The sequence below is a fragment of the Anolis carolinensis genome, chromosome 3 (genome assembly GCF_035594765.1).
Source record: "Anolis carolinensis isolate JA03-04 chromosome 3, rAnoCar3.1.pri, whole genome shotgun sequence".
NCBI classification, from domain to species: Eukaryota; Metazoa; Chordata; class Lepidosauria; order Squamata; family Dactyloidae; genus Anolis; species Anolis carolinensis.
The window spans coordinates 38,668,496-38,684,401 of NC_085843.1; positions in this window are offsets into that span (position 1 = coordinate 38,668,496).

Here is a 15,906-nt window from a genome sequence, read left to right on the forward strand (position 1 = left end):
AGACATTGATTTGATTCAATAGAGGGTCCACAGCAATTTATAGTTTCCAAAGGACGTTGCCAATCCTGTCAAGGCATTGCTTGGCGTGTGCTGCATTTCTATTCCCAAGCCTTGGGCTGAGTTTTATTTCTGCAGTCACAAAGTCAGACATTGATTTGATTCAATAGAGGGTCCACAGCAATTTATAGTTTCCAAAGGACGTTGCCAATCCTGTCAAGGCATTGCTTGGCATGTGCTGCATTTCTAATCCAAAGTCTACACAAGTAGAAGGGGGACTTTTACAGTGATAAGAACCCAATTGAACAGGAAATAAGACTTTCAAACCAGGAACAGGTTTCTTCAAATATTGAAAAATAGTGTATTATAAAAAGTTATGAAAATTCGCCAAAAATCATAGGAGACAGGAAACATTCTGCAATGTGTTGAGCAAAGAGTGTGGAATGTGTTCTCCCACTGTACCAAATTTGATGAGAATAGCTCAAGAAATGAGGGTGGGAGACCCCCAGAAATGTCCCCCCAGTTTCCTGTTTTTTGGCGATTGCGCATGCGCGTCCGCCATTTTAGAAATATTTTAGAAACATTACGAATTTTCGGAAATATCCGAAAATATTGGGTGAAAAATTAAGAAATAATTTCTATATCGAAGAGCCGGCACCCCCTACTTTAAAAACGAGAATTGAAACATTTTTTCCATCGATTGGACAAGCCTAGTGGATAGAGTTGGGCATGGGCAGGATGATTGGGACTCTGATGAGGAATTAGGAACGCCTGACCCAAGGGCATTGGCTGTGTGGAGTTCTGATTCAGATTAAGAAGTTGAGACACCTGCTGTTTGGGCGTGGATAGTTTGGAAGCCCAGGGAGACCTGGATATATTGGGGTTGTTTGGCCATTATACCTTACATGTGGCAAGGTGTTGCTGGGCGCCATCGGGTTTCCTGTGTGTGTTACTGAAGACTGGACTGGGACTTTGCAATGGATGTAAGTTTAATCTGGGTTATTCTGCAACGGAGGGCTGGAATTGTGTGGGTTTTCCTGGACTGCACTGTTATTACTATTTTGTATTAGCTGCTGTTTGCCCTTGTTGCTTTGGCATTTCGTGTTGTGACCTTCTTGGGTGATTCCAACCTCTCGGACCTTGGACCTTGGACTGGAACTTGACTCGGCTTTGCTCTTCGCTTTCCCACTCTGCTCCTTTAACTCTTGGTTTGGTGTATGTTCCAGCAGCGGTTGCTGCAAGCTCTCCAGCGTCTCGCTGTTTTGCTGGCTTTGCTGCTCTCAGCTGGGAGTTCCCTAGCTCAGTTTGGGTGTTTGTTTGTTTTGAACTCCTTTTGTACTTTTGAGTTTTGGGAAAGGTTTGTGGGCTTCAATACTGCTTGCTTTACTTCATGCCTCTGTTTTTCAGCCCATTGTGAACTTTTGGGTCAAGTTCTAGAACTTTAAATTTAACCCGGATTATATTTCTGGCTAATCCGGATTATTTGCCAGTTCTTGTTTTTTGGGGTTTTAGCCGCTTGTTCTACTTAATAACACTGAAAGTTCAGTGTTTTAAGTCTTTTTAGTTTGTTGAGCTATTTTCTGGACTGTTGCTTTACTAAACTCTATTTTGCTTTCTAATTGGCGTCTGACTTTTGACAACAACACTCAAACCACTACAACACACTGGCTCATTTGTTCACTATAGCACAGTAACACATTCATTTTAGAAATAAAACCATACTTTGTTGTGAAATAAGAAAAGTTGCCTTTGCCAAGCAAAAGCAATTGACATTACTAAATTCTTGGTATAGCTAATGACGTTGTTTTTCAAAGTAACAAGGTAATAGGATTCATTTTCTTTTTTTTTTCTTCAGGACACATGGCTACTACATTATTCACAATCAAAGGCTTAGAAATCTAGTAACAAATCAGAAGCAAAACTCCTAAGTTTTTAATAAGCCCCTGCACAAAGCATTAATCTGTGTATGTATTTGTGTTTGTGTGTAAGTTGCCAACCTCTGATCTATGCGCAGTAATGCCAGGAGTAAAAAAATTATTCACAGTGACTTTATTTGTCCTTGTTTATCTCAACACCTCTTGTTATATATACTCTTTCATCTATCCCTGGGCAAGGATTAGAGACATTGTGTGATTGTAAGAGAAAACAATGGCATTGTCTTGAATTTTTCATCTTTTAACTTGCATCATCTGTTACTACACAGTCCATGGGTATGTCAATTTTAATATATCAAAAACCATGTCAATATACAAAATGTTCAATATATTGATATATTCTAAAAAGTGAAGTAGTAAATATCTACCCCAAAGTCTAACATTTTGGAATATATGTCTGATATGTACAGGAAGAGAGAGTTGTTTCAAAAAGATAAATTGAGCCTCATGTTATCACAGATTTTTATACTTTTTTAAAATTTGGAAATACATATTTTAGCAATCTGTAATGTTCACTTGAAATATATGACCAGTACCAAATTGGGTGATATGAAGTCACCCTTCACCTTTTCTCACTGTGCCTGAGGTGTATCTACCAGGAATTTTGGGAAAACTAGAATGTTTCAGCTTAGAGTTCAGTTATTGAACCCAGATTCTTAAACATTTCACATTTTCACTAGTGAAGCCTTGTCTGAAGTTAGATTGAACTCATGTCCCTCATCAAGTCTAAGAAACACAAACAAACACACATGCATGGTCATCAGAAATTTTGGGATGGATGAGCTCATACTGATACCAGCTCTAATTGACATATTTCTGTGTTGCACTAAGAAAATCACCCTTGAAGTCTACTTGAAATGTCATAGCTGGGTGCCCTTCCACTATCACTATTTGGTTATAACGTAAAATATTTTGTCTGCTTCAGTTACCCCCTTTATTCTCACATGATCTTGTGTTCCCCCCTCTCTTTCCCCTACTTACTCAAGACATAAACATTAACGATGAGATTTCATGCTCAGTCAAGTTTTCAAAATCCACTTATGAAACATCAATCAGATTACATACCTGCTCTCACTGGGCAGCTGCTTCTCCCTCCTTACAGAAGGTTGATGGTTGAAGATAAATAATGAACTAATGCCCACAGAATTTCCTTTCTCCCTGCTGCTTCTCTCAAAAACCCTCTGAAGATAATGACTTAGTTGCTGTAGAAATTGATATTGTTATGAAATCTATCCTTCAGCAAGTTCATTGGGTATATAGACACAACTGTATGCTTACATCTATATCAGATTGTAGCTCTTCCCTCCCATTTTTCTTCTAATGCATATATCTATAAGGGGCACAAGGAATTGATGATAAACACAGAATTGCCACCAAAAACTACAATGTTATATTGAGATCTCTGTGCCATGTAATACCTAGTGAACTTTGCACATTAATTTTATAGTGAAATTATGTCAATGATGCTACACCAAATGACAGTGAGAAAATGCATAATGTGACATCACTCAAATATTGGATAATTTCGATCCACATTTCAAAGTAATCACATGGTTTAGCCACATGGCTACCTTCATTGAAATATAAGCGATGATAAATGACTTCTCTTTTTCACCATATAAACATATTACAGTATTCTATTTATTTTGACTGTGAAGAATCTAGCTAGGATAACAAAGAGAGGAGGCAGGAACACTTGGGACAGGCCAATCTAGCTATCTAGTCAGCTAGGTTAAGATAGCAAAGAGAAAAGCTACTAGTTCTAGTCACTCAGCAACTACAACTCTCAGGATTCCATAGGATGTTTTGTGATGAAAAACTCCCTGCAGCTGTGTAGTACTTAATGTCACAGTTAGTTTTCACACTTATGACAGTTGTGAATCTTGTCATGGCCAAGGGTTTTATATAATTGATTTTATACATTTGCTGTTATTATTTGATGTCCATCTTCACTTCTCACTTAAGGGGAAGCATGAGGAGAAATATTAATTAGTAACAATCTGATTGATCCAATATATCTGAAACCCTCTTTCAGATGGAGCTTAGATCTTTCTGTTAGTCTCATGTAAGATTTACTGTATTGGATTTGCCTGGATAGATACTGTTAAATGCTAGTTTGGTGAATGGAAAAAAGTGCTATTTGGAATTTTTTCTGGATGAACATGGCAACATAGCCTATATTACAGATACCTGATTAAATGAGACTGGGAACATTAATCTCTTTCAGCTCTGCCTATTGGGTTTCTCTGTAAAGCAATAGGCAAGACCTGGAGAACAGGAAAGCGGAGCTGCAGTGGATGATTCTATCCCCTGGCATTGTACCCTCTTCCACAATCTACAGGTTTTAATTGTGTATTACTAAAATTGGGTAGCCAGGACAGAATAGGGATTATATTGTTCTACCACCCACACCACTGCTCAACAGTCTCCCTTCCTGTCCAGGGTGTTCTCGGGGTTGGTATTGGAATCTCCACAACTAGTAGTACTGAGGGACTCCAACATCCATGCTGAGACTGTCCTGTTGGGAGTTCAGGGCCTCCATGTCAACCATGGGTCTGTCCCAAGTGGTATCTGGTCTTACTCATGTTGCTGGGCATACCATGGACCTTGTTTTCTGTAATAGATGTATTGATGTTGATCCTTGTGTGAAAGAACTGTCTGCAGGTCCATTTCAGGTTTAAACTGAGATTCAAAACCCTACACAGATGGTAGAACAATTAGAATGGTCCATCCCAGAATTTTTGGATATGATGAATTCCTGATGTGAATGCCAACTGTCACTGCTTCTATTTATAATAGACATAGAAGTGTTAGTGCACAGAATAAGGGACATTATTAAAATAAAGGGATATAGGATAGGTAAGGAGCAAATAAAACTTAATTTGTATGTGGATGATATAATGTTTATTCTGACTAATCCAGTAAGTGGAATAAGAGAGTTAAAATTATTTTGAAAGATTTTGAAATAAACTCAGGGGCAGGAGTAAACATTTAAAATCTGATATCATTTATTTTGACATAAATTACTTAGAAAAAAGGGAAATAAATAGAATGACAGAAATGCGAATTGGTTCATAAAATAAAATACCTAGGAGTGATAATACAAAAAAAGTAGAGAAAATGTTAAAGAAAAATTACAAAGAAGCATGGAAGAAAGTTATAAAGATGATAAAAGGATGGAAAATTAAGAATCTAAGCATTAAAATTAAAGTAGTTAATAAGTTCTTTACCCCAAAACTAATGTATCTATTCCAATTTCTACCAATGAAAATACATCAAAGTTCAATAAAAAAATGGAACTAATTTTAAAAGACTGGACTTTTAGGGAAAAAAATCTAGACTACCAAAAAACCCTACTGTATATACTCAAAGATAAGCTGAGTTTTCAGCCCCTTTTTTGACCGGAAAAAGCATCCCTTAGTTTATAATGGGGTCAAGGCCAGGCAGTGGAGCCTGGAAGCCATTGCTTGCAATATGTGATATATTTCTCTCTCCTCTTTTTTTCCCTCAGGAGCAACTCTTATTTCCAGTAACAGTGTGTTTACCTTTCCAGTCAAAAAGGAGGAAAGGCGGGGGGGGGGGGGGGGGAGAGAGAGATATTTTATGTCCTCCTTGTTTGTATGGTTCTTTTTTAAACCCACCCAATTTCCTGGCTTTTTTATGTGTATCTGTGTATTAACTTTATATTTGCATTTTTGTTCCCTTGGAAGTGTTTGTTGGCCTTTGCAAGCCCTATAGATCTATAAATATGTTTCTATATATGCATGTTTCTCCTGAAGTCTTTGCAAACCATTATCCATCCATCTTATAAAAGCATTTCCCCCTGAAATATTTGTTAATCTCATCTACAGATATATAAGCATTTTCCCTGAAAGCATTTGCAATCCCTATGAACCTATATACGTATCTGTATCTATCTATATACATTAATTTTATATATGAATGTTCCCCTCATATGTTTGCAGGTCTTTACAAATCCTATATACATATAGATATCTAGAGATTTCCATGTACCTGTATATCTATATCTATACGTATACATTATTTTATGTATGAATTTCCCCTCACATGTTTGCAAATCCTATACAGATATAATCTATATATATAAAAGAGTAATGGCATCAGGGCAGTGGACAAAACAACAAAAGTACAGGCCCCCCAACCTCAAAATTTGACAACACAACCCAGCATCCACGGCACTAGGTTGATACAACAAAAAGAAAAGAAAAATAAAGTCCTAATTAGAGAGAGAGTAATAATTGTTTTTATCCAATTGCTGCCAGTTAGAGTGCTAAGCTCCGCCCACTTGGTTTCCTAGCAACCTACTCAGCTCACGGGACAGGCACAGTTAGGCCTCACTTAGGCATTTTCCATAGATTATCTGATTTTAACTGGATTAAATGGCAGTGTAGACTCAAGGCCCTTCCACACAGCTATATTACCCATTTATAATCTTATATTATCTGCTTTGAACTGGATTATCTTGAGTCCACACTGCCAGATAATTCACTTCAGTGTGCATTTTATACAGCTGTGTAGAAGGGGCCTCATATAATCCAGTTCTAAGCAGATATAAGATTATAAATATACAGTAGAGTCTCACTTATCCAACATAAACAGGCCGGCAGTACGTTGGATAAGTGAATATGTTGGATAATAAGAAGAGATTCAGAAAAAGCCTATTAAACATCAAATTAGGTAATGATTATACAAATTAAGCACAAAATATCATGTTATACAACAAATCTGACAGAAAATGTAGTTCAATACTCAGTAATGCTATGTTGTAATTACTGTATTTACAAATTTAGCACCAAAATATCACAATGAATTTAAAACACTGACTACAAAACATTGACTACTAAAAGGCAGACTGCGTTGGATAATCCAGAACTTTGGATAAGCGAATGTTGGATAAGTGAGATTCTACTGTAATATGAAATAATTACTGTGGTAATCCAGAACAACCCAATTCTGCCATGGAGGACACAATCCAAGCACGCCCAACAGATGGCCACCCAGCCTCTCAATAATAATAAGAATAAGAATAAGAATATTGTACAATCCTAAAGTTAGCAGATACCCCTAAGGATCATCCAGTTCAACTTCCTTATATCATGCAGGAGGACACAATCCAACCACTCCTGACAGATGGCCATCCAATATCTGCACAATAATAACACACATCGAATCATAGCATCAGACAGTTAGGAGACACACCTAAAGGCCATCCACTCCAACTCAACTCTGCCATGGAGGACACAATCCAAGCACTCCCAACAGATGGCCACCCAGTCTCTCAATACTAATACTACTACTACTACTACTACTAATAATAACATCATCATACAATCCTAAGGTTTGGAGTTACCCCTAAGGGTCAACTTCCTTCTACCATGCAGGAGGACAAAATCCAAGTGCTCCTGACAGATGGCCATCCAGCCTCTACATAATAATGATGATGAAGATGATGATGATGATGATAATAATAATAATAACAATAATAATAATAATAATAATAATAATAGAAGCATAGAATCCAAGAGATTGGAGAGACTCCTAGAGGCCATCCAGCCCAACCCTTTCTACTATGCAGCTGGACACAACCCAAGCTTTCACAACACATGGACAACGTATAAATACTATAAAATACTAAAGGTAAAGGTAAAGGTTTCCCCCTGACGTTAAGTCCAGTCATGTCTGACTCTGGGGCCTGGTGCTCATCTCCATTTCTAAGCCGAAGAGCCGGCGTTGTCCGTAGACACCTCTAAGGTCATGTGGCCGGCATGACTGCATGGAGCGCCCTTACTTTCCTGCCGGAGCGGTACCTATTAATCTACTCACATTTGCATGTTTTTGAACTGTTAGGTTGGCAGGAGCTGGAGCTAACAGCAGCCGCTCACGCCGCTCCCGGGGTTTGAACCAGGGACCTTTTGGTCTCCAGCTCAGTGCTTTAACGCACTTCGCCACCGGGGCTCCTTATACAATACTACACAGGGACATAGACCCCCCTCTACCCTCACCACTTTCACAGTACACAAATAACCAAATGCATACTAAACATAAAGACAACCATACAACAGACATTCAATACTACCACTACCTCAACAAGTTCTCACCAACACCACCAGACAATGCCACAGCAACGCGTGGCCGGGCACAGCTAGTGACATATATATATATGTGTGTGTGTGTGTGTGTGTGTGTGTGTGTAGATAGATATATATGAATATAGATATATAGGGCTTGCATATATTGCAGGGGAAATGCACACACACACACACACACACACACACATATATATATATATATATAGAGAGAGAGAGAGAGAGAGATGTCTAGACAAATATAAACATAGATATATAGGGCTTGCAAATATTGCAGGAGGGAAGTGGCATGTATAGAGAGAGGATTTGCAAATGTTTCAGGGGAAAATGCATGTGTGAAATTAGTCTATATAATTATAGATCTTTATCTAGGTCTGCATTGTTTTTATAGGCATTTAATGTTTGCCTGTTACTATGTTGGAAGCCAGCCTGTGTTCCCATGGGTAGATAGGGCAGGATACAAATGAAGTTTTTATTTTTATTTTGAAGTTACTGTTGATACCATATTGTTTTTATTGACCCTACTTTTCCATTTACAGATCTAGTTTATTGTTTTTCTTTGAAATACAGTAAATATTCAAAAACATTGAACCTACTGATGCCTCAATTAATGTAATTTTATCTATTTTATTTTTGAAATGTACCAGTAGCTGCTGCATTTCTCACCCTCAGCTTTTACTCAAGGCAATACATTTTTCCAGGGTTTTTTATGGTAAAATTATGTACCTCATATTCTGGTTGGCTTACACTCAAGTCTATATGGTATATACCCCAGAAAGAAATAGGGTGGGAATTACCATATCTAGAAAACTATTATGAAACATTTCAAGTAAAAGCATTATTAGAAATTAGAAGTGATAAGAAAGAAAAATAGATCAGGATAGAAAATGAAGGAAACAAAGGTGAGGGATGGCATGGGGTGTTCACAAGTAATCTAAGGTTAAGCATAAAAAACCATATGGACCTAGGAAGACAGCCTTAGAAATTTGGAAAAGATGACAACCAAAATTGATGCAAGAAATGTCTATATAGACACCTCTGGAGAGTCTAAATGAGGAGAGGGACCTGGGTTGGTGGAAGGAAGCGAGAAGCAAAGGTCATAATAAAATCCAAGATATGTATGATCTGAATGGCCAGTTAATCCCTATAGATAAAGTGATGGAGAAGATGGGTGATAAGAACTGGATAAAATTATTAGATTTATATAACTAATTTAAACAAGGAAAATATGAAGAAAAAAATAGAAAGAAGATAAACTGGGAGAAATTCTTTTAAAAAATGAAAAATCAAAAAGGGTTAAAAGAAGCAATATACAAATTGATGGTGAAGGACAATGGCTATATTATAAGAATAATACAAAAATAGCAAAGAGAAGGATCACTTACAAATCAAATAATACAAGATATAATGAATGGGATGAAGGAAATCAAAATGGAGAAATAGAAAGAATTAGAAAGGAAAGTTATACTAAAATGGTATAAGATTCCAGCCCAATCTATATATATAAAAGAGTAATGGAATTCGAGCGCCGAGCAAAACAACAAAATTAAACACCCCCCAACATAGAAATTTAACCACACAATGCAACATCCACGCCTTAAGGTTGAAACAATGACAAATCACATCATGCACCTTCACAGGGACAGAAAATCACACAACCCACAACCCACCATCTCCGCTTGCTCAAAGAAGCCCTCCTCGCGCTTCCCTTTGACTACGGACGCTGCGCCATCTGCGCATGTGCAAAAACGGCCAATTCCTGCTTCCCGCCAGTCCGCCCAATTCACTCACCCAAACCCCTTTGACTACGAACACTGACATCTCTGACCACCGCTGCCCTCTCCCCACAGGCACATTTCCTCACGGAGGAAAGCCAGCAGACTCAAGCCTCAAAAAAAAAAAAAAGGCTCCTCCAGAAACTCCTCTTTCCACCTCCTTTCTCTCCCCCCCCCCAAACCTCAAAGGAAAAAAAATCTCTTCAGAACAGGTATGGACTCCCAGGGAAAGAGGATCAGGGAGGGAAGGACTCAGCCAGCCAGATCGCCCTTCTCTGACCACCGCTGCCCTCTCCCCCCAGGCACATTTCCTCATGGAGGAAACCCAGCCAACTCAAGCCTCAAAGAAAAAAAAAAGGCTCCTCCAGAAACTCCTCTTTCCACCTCCCCCCCCCCAAACCTCAAAGGAAAATAAAATCTCTTCAGAACACAACAAGGTATGGGGGACCCAGGGAAAGACGATCTGGGAGGGAAAGGAGGGAAGGGCTCAGCCAGCCAGATCGCCCTTCTCTGACCACCACTGCCCTCTTCCCCCAGGCACATTTCCTCACGGAGGAAACCCAGCAAACAGCCAACTCAAGCCTTAAAGGGAAAAAAAGGCTCCTCCAAAAACTCCTCTTTCCACCTCCTTTCACATGGCCTGCCAGCCTCTCAATAATAATAATAATAAGAATAAGAATAAGAATAAGAATAAGAAGAAGAAGAAGAAGAAGAAGAAGAAGAAGAAGAAGAACATCATACAATCCTAAGGTTAGCACATACCACTAAGGATCATCCAGTTCAATTTCCTTATATCATGCAGAAGGACACAATCCAACCACTCCTGACAGATGGCCATCCAATATCTGCACAATAATAATACACATCAAATCATACCATCAGACAGTTAGGAGACACCCCTAAAGGCTATCCAGTCCAACCCAATTCTGCCATGCAGGACACAATCCAAGCACTCCCAACAGATGGCCACCCAGCCTCTCAATACTAATACTACTACTACTAACAACAACAACAACAACAACATACAATCCTAAGATTTGGAGTGACCTCTAAGGATCATCCACATCAACTTCCTTCTACCATGCAGGAGGACACAATCCAATCACTCCTGACAGATGGCCATCCAGCCTCTACATAATAATGATGATGATGATGATGATGATAGAAGCATAGAATCCAAGAGTTTGCAGAGACTCCTGAGGGCCATCCAGCCCAACCCTTTCTACTATGCAGCAGGACACAATCCAAGCATTCACAACACATGGACAACGTATAAATACTATACAATACTACGCAGGATCCTCACCACTTTCACAGTATACAAACAACCAAATGCATACTAAACATACAGACAACCATACAACAGACATTCAGTACCACCACTACCTCAACAATTTCTCACCAGCACCACCAGACAACGCCACAGCAACGCGTGGCCGGGCACAGCTAGTTATCCTATAAGAGAAAAGGAGCAAACAAACACAATGTTCTGGCACTGTGGAAAGAAGAAAGAATGGTACTCACATGTGTGGTTGGGTTGTTGTTGTTGTTGTTGTTGTTATTATTATTATTGACACAACAACATTGCATGACACAGCAAACAAGATAGATATGCTGGATTTCGTATCACAAAATCACAAGTTGAACACTTCCCAAGTGTCTAGGACTGTGTGATGTATTTTCGGATGATGCGTGCAGATCCCAGTAGGGTGGCCTTTTGCAGTTGGCAGATCGTAATTTTGTCAATGTCTATTGTTTCCAAATGCCGGCTGAGATCTTTTGGCACAGCATGCAATGTGCCGATCACCACCAGAACCACCTGTACTGGTTTCTGCCAGAGTCTTCGAAGTTCAATCTTGAGGTCCTGATAGCGGCTGAGTTTTTCCTTTTGTTTTTCGTTAATGCGACTGTCACCTGGAATGGCGACATCAATGATCCAAACCTTTTTCTTTTCCACAGCTGTGATTTCTGATGTGTTGTGTTTCAGAACTTTGTCAGTCTGGATTCAGAAGTCCCACAGCATCTTTGCATGTTCATTTTCCAATACTTTTGCAGGTTTGTGATCCCACCAGTTCCTTACTGCTGGGAGGTGGTACTTGAGGCATAAGTTCCAATGAATCATTTGGGCCACATAGTTGTGCCTCTGTTTGTAATTTGTCTGTGCAATTTTCTTACAGCAGCTGAGGATATGATCAATGGTTTCGTCGGTTACCTTGCACAGTCTGCATTTTGAGTCATCAACTGATTTTTCGATCTTGGCCTTGATTGCATTTGTTCTGATGGCTTGCTCCTGGGCTGCAAGGATCAGGCCTTCTGTCTCCTTCTTCAGGGTCCCATTCGTGAGCCAGAGCCAGGTCTTCTCTTTATCAGCTTTTCCTTCAATTTTGTCAAGGAACTTTCCATGCAGTGTTTTGTTGTGCCAGCTGTCAGCTCTAGTTTGTAGTGCGGTTTTCTTGTACTGGTTTTTTGTCTGCTGTGCTTTGAGGAGTTTCTGATTTTTGACTTCAATCAAAGCAGGTTCTTCACTTTGTTTTACATATTCTGCCAGGGCATGTTCTTCTTCTTTGACTGCTTGTTTTACTTGCAAGAGTCCTCTGCCCCCTGATCTTCTAGGCAGATACAGCCGGTCAACATCACTGCGAGGGTGCAGTGAATGATGAATGGTCATGAGTTTTCTTGTTTTTCTGTCCAAATTGTCCAGTTCCGCCTGTGTCCAATTTATAATGCCAGCAGTATATCTTATGACAGGTATGGCCCAGGTGTTTATGGCCTTGATGGTGTTGCCTCCATTGAGCTTGCTTTTGAGAATTTTTCTGACCCTTTGTGTGTATTCTTTACTGACCACAGTCTTCACATGTTCATGCTTGATGTTGTCCAGCTGTAATATGCCCAGATATTTATAGGCCTCTGGCTGGTGACACCTTATTGTTTGGCCATTGGGCATATTGATGCCCTCACTTTCAATTATTTTTCCCTTCTTCAATGCCACTGTCGAACATTTGTCCAAACCAAACTCCATGTTGATATCAGTGCTAAAAATTCGGACAGTGTTGGTCAGAGATTGGATTTCAGTTTCCGTTTTCCCATATAGCTTCAGGTCATCCATGTACATCAAATGTGAAATTTTGTGAGAATTCTTAGATGTTTGGTAGCCGAGATTTGTTTTTTGTAAGATTGTTGACAGAGGGATCATGGCAATAATGAAAAGCAGAGGGGACAATGAGTCTCCCTGGAAAATTCCTCTCCTGATGTTGACAAGTCCATAACTTTCATTTCCAACAAACAGTTCAGTTTTCCAGTGCTCCATCATGTTTTCAATGAAGGTGCCAACGTTTTTACTAATCCCGATGGCGTCCAGGCACTTGGTGATCCAGCTGTGTGGGAGTGAGTCAAAGGCCTTTTTGTAGTCAATCCACGTCATGTGAAGATTAGCTTTTCGGCTCTTACAGTTCTCCAGAATCATTTTGTCAATCAATAACTGGTCTTTTGTGCCCCTGCTTTTCCGTTTGTTGCCTTTCTGTTCATCTGGCAAGATGTTTTTTTCTTCAAGATAGTCTTGAATTCTGTCAGCTATGATGCCAGTCAGTAGTTTAAACATAGTGGGCAGACACGTTATTGGCCTGTAGTTTCCTGGTGCTGCTCCTTTTGCTGGATCCTTTTGTATCAGGTATGTTCTTCCAGTTGTTAGCCATTCACTGATACTTCCTTTCTGCAGCATCTCATTGAATTGTTGGGCCATTTTTCCATGTAAACTAATCAGATGTTTGAGCCAAAATCCATGAAGTTGATCACTACCAGGCGATGTCCAGTTCTTGACTTTTTGCACTCGTTTGCTGATCATTTCAGTTGTTATTTCCATCTGTTCCATTTTGTTCTGTGAGAATTTTCCTTCAAACTCCTTTATCCACCCAGCGTTTTTGTTGTAGTTCTTATTGTTTTCCCAAAGCTCTTTCCAGAACTTCGTTGTTGCAGTTTTCTCTGGCTTTATGGTTACTGTGTCTGTTTTTTGGTTCAGGCTCTGATAGAACCGTCTTTGGTCTGATTGAAACAGTTGATTTTGTCTGTACTGGATGATTCTGGCTTCATACCTTTCAATTTTTCTGGCTGTTGCTGTAATTTGTTCTTTCACAATTTCCAAAGCTTCTTCAATTTTTCTGGTGTTCAGCCAGAACTTTCGGATCAGGTATTGCTTGATTTTGTCATTCTTCAGTTTCTTCTCTTTCATATTTTTCAGGTTACTTGCATCTGATCTAAGCTTTTTGATTTTCAACTCTAGCCTGGCCTTCCACTTTGGTTTTCCAGTCGATTTTCTTTGGGGCTGCCTTGGTTGTAGGAGCCCAAGCTCTTCTGTTACTATCACTGCTGCACTGTAGGCATACTGGTTTGTTTGTTCAATTGATGTTATTTGGACAGTGGAGAGTGCTGCATTCACATCTTTCATGAGAGGCGCCAGGTGTCTCTTGGGCACTGTTTTTAGAGTTGGGAGCCGCTTTCTTATTGCATTTGCTGCAGCATGAGCCATGATCTTATCCTTGAGCTCTTGTTGTCTTGCTGTCAAGGTTCCTGGTGGTTCAGCAGATGTTTCAAGTGCTGGTTCATCAAATTCTTGCAAAAGCACCACACTTTCTTCTGGTTCAATCTGTTCCACCATTCCAAGTGTTGCTGGAATCTCTGCTGCTGTCTGTGCTGTGGTCTGATGGTAATTTACTTTGCAAATTTTCTGGATTTCTTCGAGTTCAACTTCACTGAACACTTTGTTTCTGATTATGAATCTTCGTTGGTCAGCCAGTCGGGGTTCTGTTATCTGTGAGTCAGGGTACTCTTGTTTCCACAGTTGATGCATCCTTTTTTGGTAGCCACGCCTTTGAGGTTCAGATTTGTAGTAGCATTTCATAATTGTGCGGTTTTCTGGCATTGTGTATTTCTGCCGCTTCTGTGACTGTTCATTTGGGGTTTGATGATTCCGTAGCCCACTTGTCGATGGATGTCCAGAATCAGCAGCATCCATCGCGGTCCTTTTTATCCTGGGCGACGACCGAGCCAGTATAGACTTCGTTTGGGTTTGTTTCTCCATAATGCTAATGGTTTAGGTGCTCTTAGTTCTGCTCCTCAGCTGAGGCCTCTCTGGCTTGGTTGGACCTACCGGTAGTTACACTACCGCCAGCACAGCCCTCAGTCATCATTGGAGCAGTTAAGCCCCCCCACCACGTCAAGGTGGCACCTGCGGGGGGGTTATTATATTATTATTATTATTATTATTATTATTATTATTATTATTATTATTATTATTATTGTTTTATCCATGTGGTGTGAAGGTTCAAAAGTAACCATTTTCTGAGAAATGATAACAAAAACCATAGAAAGAATATTTAAAATACCTATATAAGTAAATTTGGACATGATACTAATGAGAATATTTGGAAACAAAAAATGAATGGAAAGGAAAAATAACTGTTTAAAACTATGATTTAAGCTGGACAAGCAGTATTTGCATAGGAGTGGAAGGAAAAAGTGGACATTGGAGAACTGAAACAATTGGATATATGAACAGGTTCAATTTCAAATTATGACAAGTTTAACCAAGGAGAATACGCAAGAGGATAAGATAGAATAAATAAAATACAAATCAACAACATATAGAGAATGGGTAAAAATTGATAAAGCCAATACAAATATTATGAATAAATTAAGAGAATTGTGCACATGGCGAAAGATAACAATATAGTGGAAGATGTGATTGGGGAGCAGGGTGATGGGAGATATATCTATATATTATATCTATGATGGATTTCTTGATGGCTCTTGGGGATTTCCTGTCACCTGTTGAAACTCAGGTTTACCTTTGAAACTGTGAAATAATCAGGTTGGTGAACACATGGAAACACCCCCTCTTAAAAAATGGAGAATATAAAGTGCACATGAGAATTTATTTATATACAGCTCAATTTTTATATGACCTATAGACAACAAAGTATATCTGCATATCTTCATGTAGATCAGTTGCATACATTTCAGTGTACTGAGAGCATCTAATGTGCCTGTTACACCAACATCGGGAATAAATTATACTGCATTCTTTTAAAATTATATCAT